The following is a 7,910-nucleotide window of genomic DNA, read 5'->3' as shown; positions in this document are numbered from 1 at the left end:
CAGCTGAAGTGGGGATATTGTCTCTAACCTTAAAAACTGATTACCAGGTACTTCACCATCTCATTTTGTCTTAAAGCGGATTAAGAGGGAGTGTTAAGCTGGTTTAGGGACTCTGTTAGAGCCTCCCAGGCATCTGTACATTTCCTTGTACATCGAATGATTAGCTGATTTGGTAACTTCAGGAGAGGGAGAGCTTCTTGGAGGCCAACCCGCTCCTAATTAAGAGATGTGACATTCTGGGCCTGAGCTTGTGTGCCCACAAGGACTCTTTGAGCAGTCTCCCTAGGAGGTCCAGGCTCCTGGGGAAGGAGACAGCTTTTTCCCAGGAGTTCCATGCCAGATCCCCCGGGAGGTGTGTGAGGGGGGGGCAGTCTTTCTTTTTGGCCTGGGGTCAGCCTCAACTAGCGTATAATTCGGTCCCAAAAGGAGAATTGGCTGGCTTTGGGAGGTAGGCGATTCCCCCCTTGGAGATATTTAAGCAGAAGCTGAAAGACCATTTGTCAGATGTGCTACCTGTTCAGGACTGGATGACCATTGAGGTCCCTTACAGCTCTGAATTTCTGTGATGCATCAAATATTTCTTATGTAGCTACTATGGAAAGAGAAAACCAAAATAGGGCTGACTCTCAATGACCTTCCATTCTACTGGGGGTGAAGGTGGTTAAAAATAATAAATAAATAAAGCTTTCTTGATTGTCTTTCTGGACTTCCTTTGGTTTTCTTTTGTGCATTTAAAAAAATGCTCTAGTGACCCCTTACATTCTTTTTTTTTTTCCCTTTTCCTTTTCCTTTCCTTCCTTCCTTCTTTTTTCCTCCTCTTTCCTCTTTCTTCTCTTTCCTCCTCTCTTCTTTCCATCCATCTTTCCTCCCTCACCTTCTTTTCCTTCTTTCTTTCCTTTCTTCTTTTCTCCTCCTTCTTTCTTCCCTCCCTTCTTTCCATCTATTCTTCCTTCCTTTCTTCCCTCCCTTCTTTCTATCTAGTCTTCCTTCCTTCCTTCCATCCCTCCTTTTCTTTGTTTCTTCCTTCCTTCCTTCCTTCCTTCCTTCCTTCCTTCCTTCCTTCCTTCCTTCCTTCCTTCCTTCCTTCCTTCCTTCCTTCCTTCCTTCCTTTCTTTCTTTCTTTCTTTCTTTCTTTCTTTCTTTCTTTCTTTCTTTCTTTCTTTCTTTCTTTCTTTCTTTCTTTCTTTCTTTCTTTCTTTCTTTCTTTCTCTTCCTTCCTTCCTTCCTTCCTTCCTTCCTTCCTTCTTTCTTTCTTTCCTTCCTCCCTTCCCTCCTTTTCTTTTTTCTTCCTTATCCTTGCTATCCTACCCTCATTCTGCTCCCATTTAAAAAATTCATGATAAAACCCCTGGAACAAATATTCATAATCAACTAAAACCAATTTCCACATTGGTAGTACCTAAAAATTCATGTCTCATTCTACCTCTTGAGTCTCTCACCTTTGTCAGGAAGTCTGTAATATGCTTCATCATTAGACCAAAGGAGGGATTTGAATCCAGGTCTTTCTGGCTCCCAGCTCTGAGCTTTATTCATTAAGAACCAGGTAACACAGCATAACTGGTCAGAAGTTGCAAGTCCAAATCCCAACTTTGCTCCACTGATCAATGATCATGCTATTTGTGAATTGGGCAATATCAGCCCCTGAGCCAACAGTCCCCCAGGGGTCCCACACAAGCTTTTGGCACATCAGGCAGTGCTAGGATGGTGCCCCTGACTGAACCAGGCACCGTGCCAGACTCCTCAGACTGCTTCCCACCTCTCAGGAAAGTGTTGCCTGTGCCTCCTCTGTCTTTTTACTGCGGAACCCACTGGGAGGCAGAACTGGCACTAAGTGCTTGAAACCCCCTCCCCCACCATGGCCTGTTCTCAGGCTGCCACGTAGCCCACAGAGCCTCTCCCAGACTGCCTCCTAGGGAGGAAGGTCACGGGGAATGAGTTTAATTAGTTCTTTCCAGACTCCAGTCTCAACCTCACCCAAGCCTGGAGCTGGGGTACAGCTGAAACTAGAATTTCTTCACCTCAGACAAAAATAGCAGGCTGAGGAGGGAGGGGTGATACCCATAATGAAGAGGAAAGTCTAAGGATTTAATTATGCCAGAAGGAGGCAGAATGGGAAGGAAAGATGGGGAGGAGAAGGACATCATGGTATGGGACCTTGGGGAATGGCGCTATGCCTTCAAGGTGGCATTGGCTTTGGAGTGTGGAGCCAAATCTTTATATGAGAAGAAGAATATTGCAGTATATATACTTCAATAGCCTGCTGGGTGGTCTGTCTCCCACCAGGTTCTCCCCCTACAGTCCACCTTCCATTTAGTTGTCAAAGTAATCTGCTCAACGGTCATCCCCCAACTCAAATCCCAATAGTTCCTTATTACCTCCAGGACCAAATGTAAAATCCTCTGGTTGGCATTCAAAGCCCCTTCCCCAACATTCCCAGTCCATATTCTGCAATCAGGTGGGACTGGCCTCCTTACTTTTCCTTTTTTCCATTGGTAGTAACAGAGAGAGAGAGAGAGAGAGAGAGAGAGAGAGAGAGAGAGAGAGAGAGAGAGAGAGAGAGAGAGAGAGAGAGACAGAGACAGAGACAGAGAGAGAGACAGAGAGAGAGAGACAGAGAGAGAAAGAGAGAGAGACAGAGAGAGAGAGAGAGAGAGAGAGAGAGACAGAGAGAGAGAGACAGAGAGAGACAGAGAGAGACAGAGAGAGACAGAGAGAGACAGAGAGAGACAGAGAGAGACAGAGAAAATCAGAAACAGAGGCTTGGAGGAGATTAGGGACCTATTTCCTTTCCTAGCCTGGAGAAGGATAATGGTTTGTCTTTCCTGCGTCAAGTTGTTGTGTTTTATTATGGCTGATTCTTCATGACCATTTGGGGTTTTCTTGGAGATACTGTCATGGTTTGCCATTTCCTTTTCCAGCTCATTTTACAGATGAGGAAACTGAGGCAAACAGGATTAAGTGACTTGCCCAGGGTCACACAGCTAATAGGAGTCTGAGGGCAGATTTAAACTTAGATCTTCCTGATTCCAGGTCTGGCACTCCATCCACTGCGCCACCCAGCTGCACCGTCAGGGTTAGCTACTTATTCTGAAGAAACTCACCAGTGGCTGGCTGCGTTTGCCTACCGCCGGCCTGGCTTCTCTCTCAAGTCTAGTCCAAAGTCACACCCCTGTGGAGTGAATCATCATTTTCCCCCTAGCCTCTGCACAGAGGTGCCTTAGAAAGGCTGGCAGGGAGGGTACCAGCCTCTGCATGCCACTGATGGCCTTAGATAAGTTATCTAGGCTCCTCTGCTTGGTATGGCCTCCTGGCTGCCCTATCCTACAAGAGGAGAAAAGAAAAGAAGGGAAGAGAGGAAGGTAAGAGATGCTCAGGACAGCGGGAAGGTGCTTGAGAGGAGAGGGAGGTCGTCACTGTGTGCTCTCCTCTCTGGGGACTCATTGGTACAGAGTTGCAAAACCGTGCCCTGCTGCAACCTGATACCCTCTCCAGGCCAGTGGCAGATGGAGCCAGGGAGAGAACTGAGTTTCTTCCAAGATAAACAATGGACTCTCCAGGCTGGGGCCAATCTCAGCCCTACAGCTGAGAGGAGGACGCATTAAAGATGCCACATTTGTTTTCACACCGGTCCCCCCCTCTGGGAACAGATGGGTCTGGGGAGCCTGAGGGAGCCTGATAGGTTTATAGGCTCAGAGCCGGGGGAGATTCAGCCCACTGACCATCCATGTACCCTTCCTCTTCCAGAACAAATGAAAGGAAAATGCCCAGAAAACAGGGAACAGATGTTTGCAGTCCTCAGTTCTCCCCTTCCTCTCCAGCCCACTATAATGATGGTAGCTGATATTTATATGGTTCTTTATATTTTACTAAGAGATTTCCATCCATTATCTCGTTCAAGGCTCCCAACAACCTGGGAGGAAGGGAGATATGGAGGCATTTTTATCTTCAGTTTACAGATGAGGAAACAGAGGCTCCCATGATCACACAGCTGGGAAGTGTCAGAGGCAGGATTTGAGTTTAGGTCTTTCTTGACTCCTTCCAGAGCTTATCTTTTAGTATCCATGACTCTCTGTTCTTCTCACCATTCCATCCTCCCTTGCTCTGTTCTGTTCAGGTTCCTAGTCTGGGGCTACCCACAGCAATAAGAGAAGAGCCTGTGTGCTGCTAACATCCATAGCCCTAGCCAGACATTGGCTGCTCTGTCCAGAGGCTCACAGGAGCAAAATACTCAAGAAAAGATTCAATCATCAATCTACTCCATTTTCTGTCTATTATTGGAACGTGCATGAAGTGACTCTCTGTTTATGTCTGCTGTCTGTCTCTGTCTTTCTGTGTCTTTGTCTTAATCTCTATCTTTCTCTGTATTTCTGTCTCTCTGTCTGTCTTCCTTTTTCTGTCTCTCTTTTGTGTGTGTGTGTGTGTGTGTGTGTGTGTGTGTGTGTGTGTGTCTGTCTGTCTCTCTGTGTCTCCCTGGCTCTGTCTGTCTATTTCTCTCTGTCTTTCTGTCCCTTTTCTCCTGTTTCTGTCTCTTTCTCTCTATCTCCCTGTTTCTCTGTCTCTATTTTAGTCTCTCTATCTCTATCTTTCTGTATCTTTCTCTATATCTCTGTCTGTCTCTCTCTTTTTATTTCTTTTTCCTTCCTTCCCTCTCTCTGATTTTTCTATTTCCCTACAGGCCTTGAACTTCCTTTTTCCAGGCACAAGAGGGACACTGTCTGCAGTTGGGATCTTGACTCAGGCCTGGTTTCCCCCAGAAAGAATCCTGCTGTCCTCTTTCCACTCTCTGCAGGCTTTGGTTGGCTGACAGTTTGTCTTTCAAGACCAAGGAGTGACCTAATTCATTTCTGTCCGGGGACCAGTTTGAGGAGTAGCCTGGAGCCTGGATCATGCCCAAACATTCAGAGGAAATCTGAGCTGGTACCACCTCACAAATGGGCCTTTTGAACCTGCAGAATCTGATGGCTCCCAGCAGTCATCAGGAGCAGTAAACAGTTCCTGAGATCTAGTGTCTGCTGAGGACAGTTCTCAACACAGGAAGACACAGAAGTAGAATTATAAGCTTGAAGAACAGAACCCCTTCTTTTTACAGATGAGGAAACGGAGGCCCATAGATATTGAAGGACTTGTCCAGGATCAATCAGGGAACTGGGATTCATAATACAACACTCAGAGCCTACCTTCAAGGGCATTTTCTAGTGGAGAAGTCAGGAAGGAAATCACCATTAAACACATGTATGCAATACATACACATACATTCATACCTATCCATACACATATTTATACATGGATATCTATATTCATAGACATATCTACAGATATTCATCCAGATGCATCTATGTAAAGTTGTACTGTGCTTGTTTGCCTTCTGTTTCTCTGAAGGTAGATATCTTCCTTCGTAAGTTCAAGTCTTTCCATATTTTTCTAATTTTATATATCAATTCATTCTTTCCTATTCCACCACAATATTCCAACCTAATACTACCTAGTTATTTTAAATAGTCAAAAAAAATATTGCTTAATAAGCTGACATATAGGACATATATCTTCAATATCTATGGGCCTCCGTTTCCTCATCTGTAAAAAGAAGGGGTTCTGTTCTTCAAGCTTATAATTCTACTTCTGTATCTTCCTGTGTTGAGAACTGTCCTCATATGGGATGCCCTTCATTAGGGGCCTTCTTGCAGAAGAGAGATAATCACTTGGTAGACGTGTTGTAGAAAAAATTTAATTTAATTTAACAAGAACTTATTAAATGGCCAATGAGGCACTGTGCTATCATCAAGAGATAGAATGACACCGTTAATCAACAAACATTTGTTGGTGCAGTGGCTGGAGCATCAGGCCTGGAGTCAGGAAGACTTGAGTTCAAATATGTCCTCAAGTTCGTCTTCACGTAGATACGTGATCTTAGGCAAATCACTTCATCCTGATTGCCTCAGTTCCCTCATCTATAAAATGAGGAGGAGAAAAAAAAAATGTCAAACTAGTATCTTTGGCGAGGAAAAACAAAGTAAAACTATGATGAATCAGGCACAACTATTTGATCTAAATAAATAAATAAATGCTGATGCATTTATCTCAAGACATATTGGTTCCCTTCGTAGTAAGAAAATTGAGTGAGGGTTGAGATTGTTTTGGTTTTATCTTTATACCTTAAGGTCCTAGTAGGTTTCCAATAAATACTTTTAGCATTGGATTTCTAAGGCCTTTTTCAGTTTTGACATTCCATGCTCCAAGTCCTCTCCTGGCTCTGCCATTTTGTGTTCTAAGTCTCTCCCAGCTTTGCCATTCTGGGTTCTAGGGGCCTCCCATTTCTGACATTATGTGTTTTAAGGGCCCTCCCAGCTCTGACATTCCATGTTCTAAGGGCCCTCCCATCTCTGATATTCTTTGAGGCTTCTTTCTTTCCCTCCCCTACATCATCCTCCCATCCCTGGTCCCTTTTCTGTTGTCTTTGGCCCCTCGGTGTCTGTCCCAGCCTTTCCTGCAAAGTGGAGCCAGTACTCCTCTGTTCCACTGAGATCTCATTCACCTCTGATCCTATAATACATTCAACAAACATTGATTAAATATCCAGTATGTGCAATAACCCGAGCTTGTGCTCACCACTGGGGATATAAAGACAGACACAACATAATCCTTGCTTAATTTACAATCTAATAGGGGGCACTAGACAAGTACACAAAACCTTCCTGGAGGAGCTGGCTTCTGGAGATTGGAAGGAAGGGGAGGAGGGACTTGTTCCACATGGTGGAGGGACTCTAGGAGAAAGGGGAGAAAAGAATAAAGGAGGGAAAGTTAGTCCAGTCTGCCTGGAATGCAGACTTTGTGGAGGGATTATAGGAGATAAGGCTGGAAAAGGGACAATGGAACTGACTGTGGAGGGCTTTGAATGCCATGATCAATAATTTAGATTTGATCATTTGGTTCTTTTCATTTCCTCAGGCCAGATGTTACCCCTCCCTCATTTCCCCATCCCACTTTCCCCCTGCTGGAGCTCTAGTGAAGAGCTCATCCAGTGGGGATCTCCCCCAGCTGCTCTGGTCCTTCAGCTGCTCTGGTCCCCCCAGCCTTGTCCTTTTCCTGCCCCCGTTCAGCTCATATTACTTTGCTAGAGATATACGTGGTCTAAGATGCCTCTTCTGGGATCTACATTAATAGCATGTGACTGAAACCATTTGTCTCCTTCCGGACACATTTATTGGTCGGTTTCATATTTGCTGGGTGGAAAAAGGTTGGTGTTTCTGGCCTTCCCCTCCAAACGTAGGGGATGGCCATCCCCAGGGACTCTCTGCTCTTTAAATGTGCCTCATTTATTACATGGGCAGTAATATGGCTTAGGGACACAGGTTCAGAGCAGGGAATGTGTACGTAGAGGGGGAAGGGATGGGGGCCAGAATGGCGGGGAGATGTGGAGTCAGTTCTGGCCAGGGCCACGAAGAAGGCCAGCATAGATCAAGTGCCTGAGGATCTGCTTAATGCCTTGTGCATTGGACAGAGGAGATTCTCCCTCAGAATTCTCCCCTTCCTCATCTCCTGGCTTCCCTGGCCTCCTTCACATGCACATAAAACTCCATCTTCTTTCTATAAGAAGCCTTTCCTGATCCCTCTTAATTCTAGAGCCTTCTCTGTGTTGATTAGTTTCTATTTATCTCTATTCATCCATCCATCTACCCCCTTCTATCATCTGTCTATTTATCTACTTCTCTCTCTCTCTCTTTCCCTCCTTCCCTCTATCTTATATAAACTATTTATATAAAAGTTGTTCTGTATATTTGTTTGCAGGATATCTTCCCCGGAGGACAGTGACTCCCCCCAAACTTTCCTTTACATGTTCAGCACTTACCATAGAGCTTAGTATATAGTAGGTGCCTAATAAAAGCTTATCAATAGGTTGTTCCTTTTCATAG

At 44.9% G+C, this 7,910-nt stretch overlaps 1 long non-coding RNA gene across 1 annotated transcript in view; it reads left to right on the top strand.

The window, feature by feature from the left end:
* The first annotated feature begins 3,300 nt into the window (after window positions 1–3,300).
* The window catches only part of LOC141551833 (uncharacterized), an 8,791-nt gene continuing 4,181 nt past the window's right edge, over window positions 3,301–7,910 (top strand). Inside the window, exon 1 of the long non-coding RNA XR_012484980.1 lies at window positions 3,301–3,359. This is a non-coding gene — a long non-coding RNA (uncharacterized LOC141551833). The remainder of the gene's footprint in view (window positions 3,360–7,910) is intronic.

The sequence above is a fragment of the Sminthopsis crassicaudata genome, chromosome 1 (assembly GCF_048593235.1).
Source record: "Sminthopsis crassicaudata isolate SCR6 chromosome 1, ASM4859323v1, whole genome shotgun sequence".
NCBI lineage: Eukaryota > Metazoa > Chordata > Mammalia > Dasyuromorphia > Dasyuridae > Sminthopsis > Sminthopsis crassicaudata.
The sequence above is the reverse complement of the archived record's forward strand: the minus strand, read 5'-3'. Positions and strand labels throughout refer to the sequence as shown.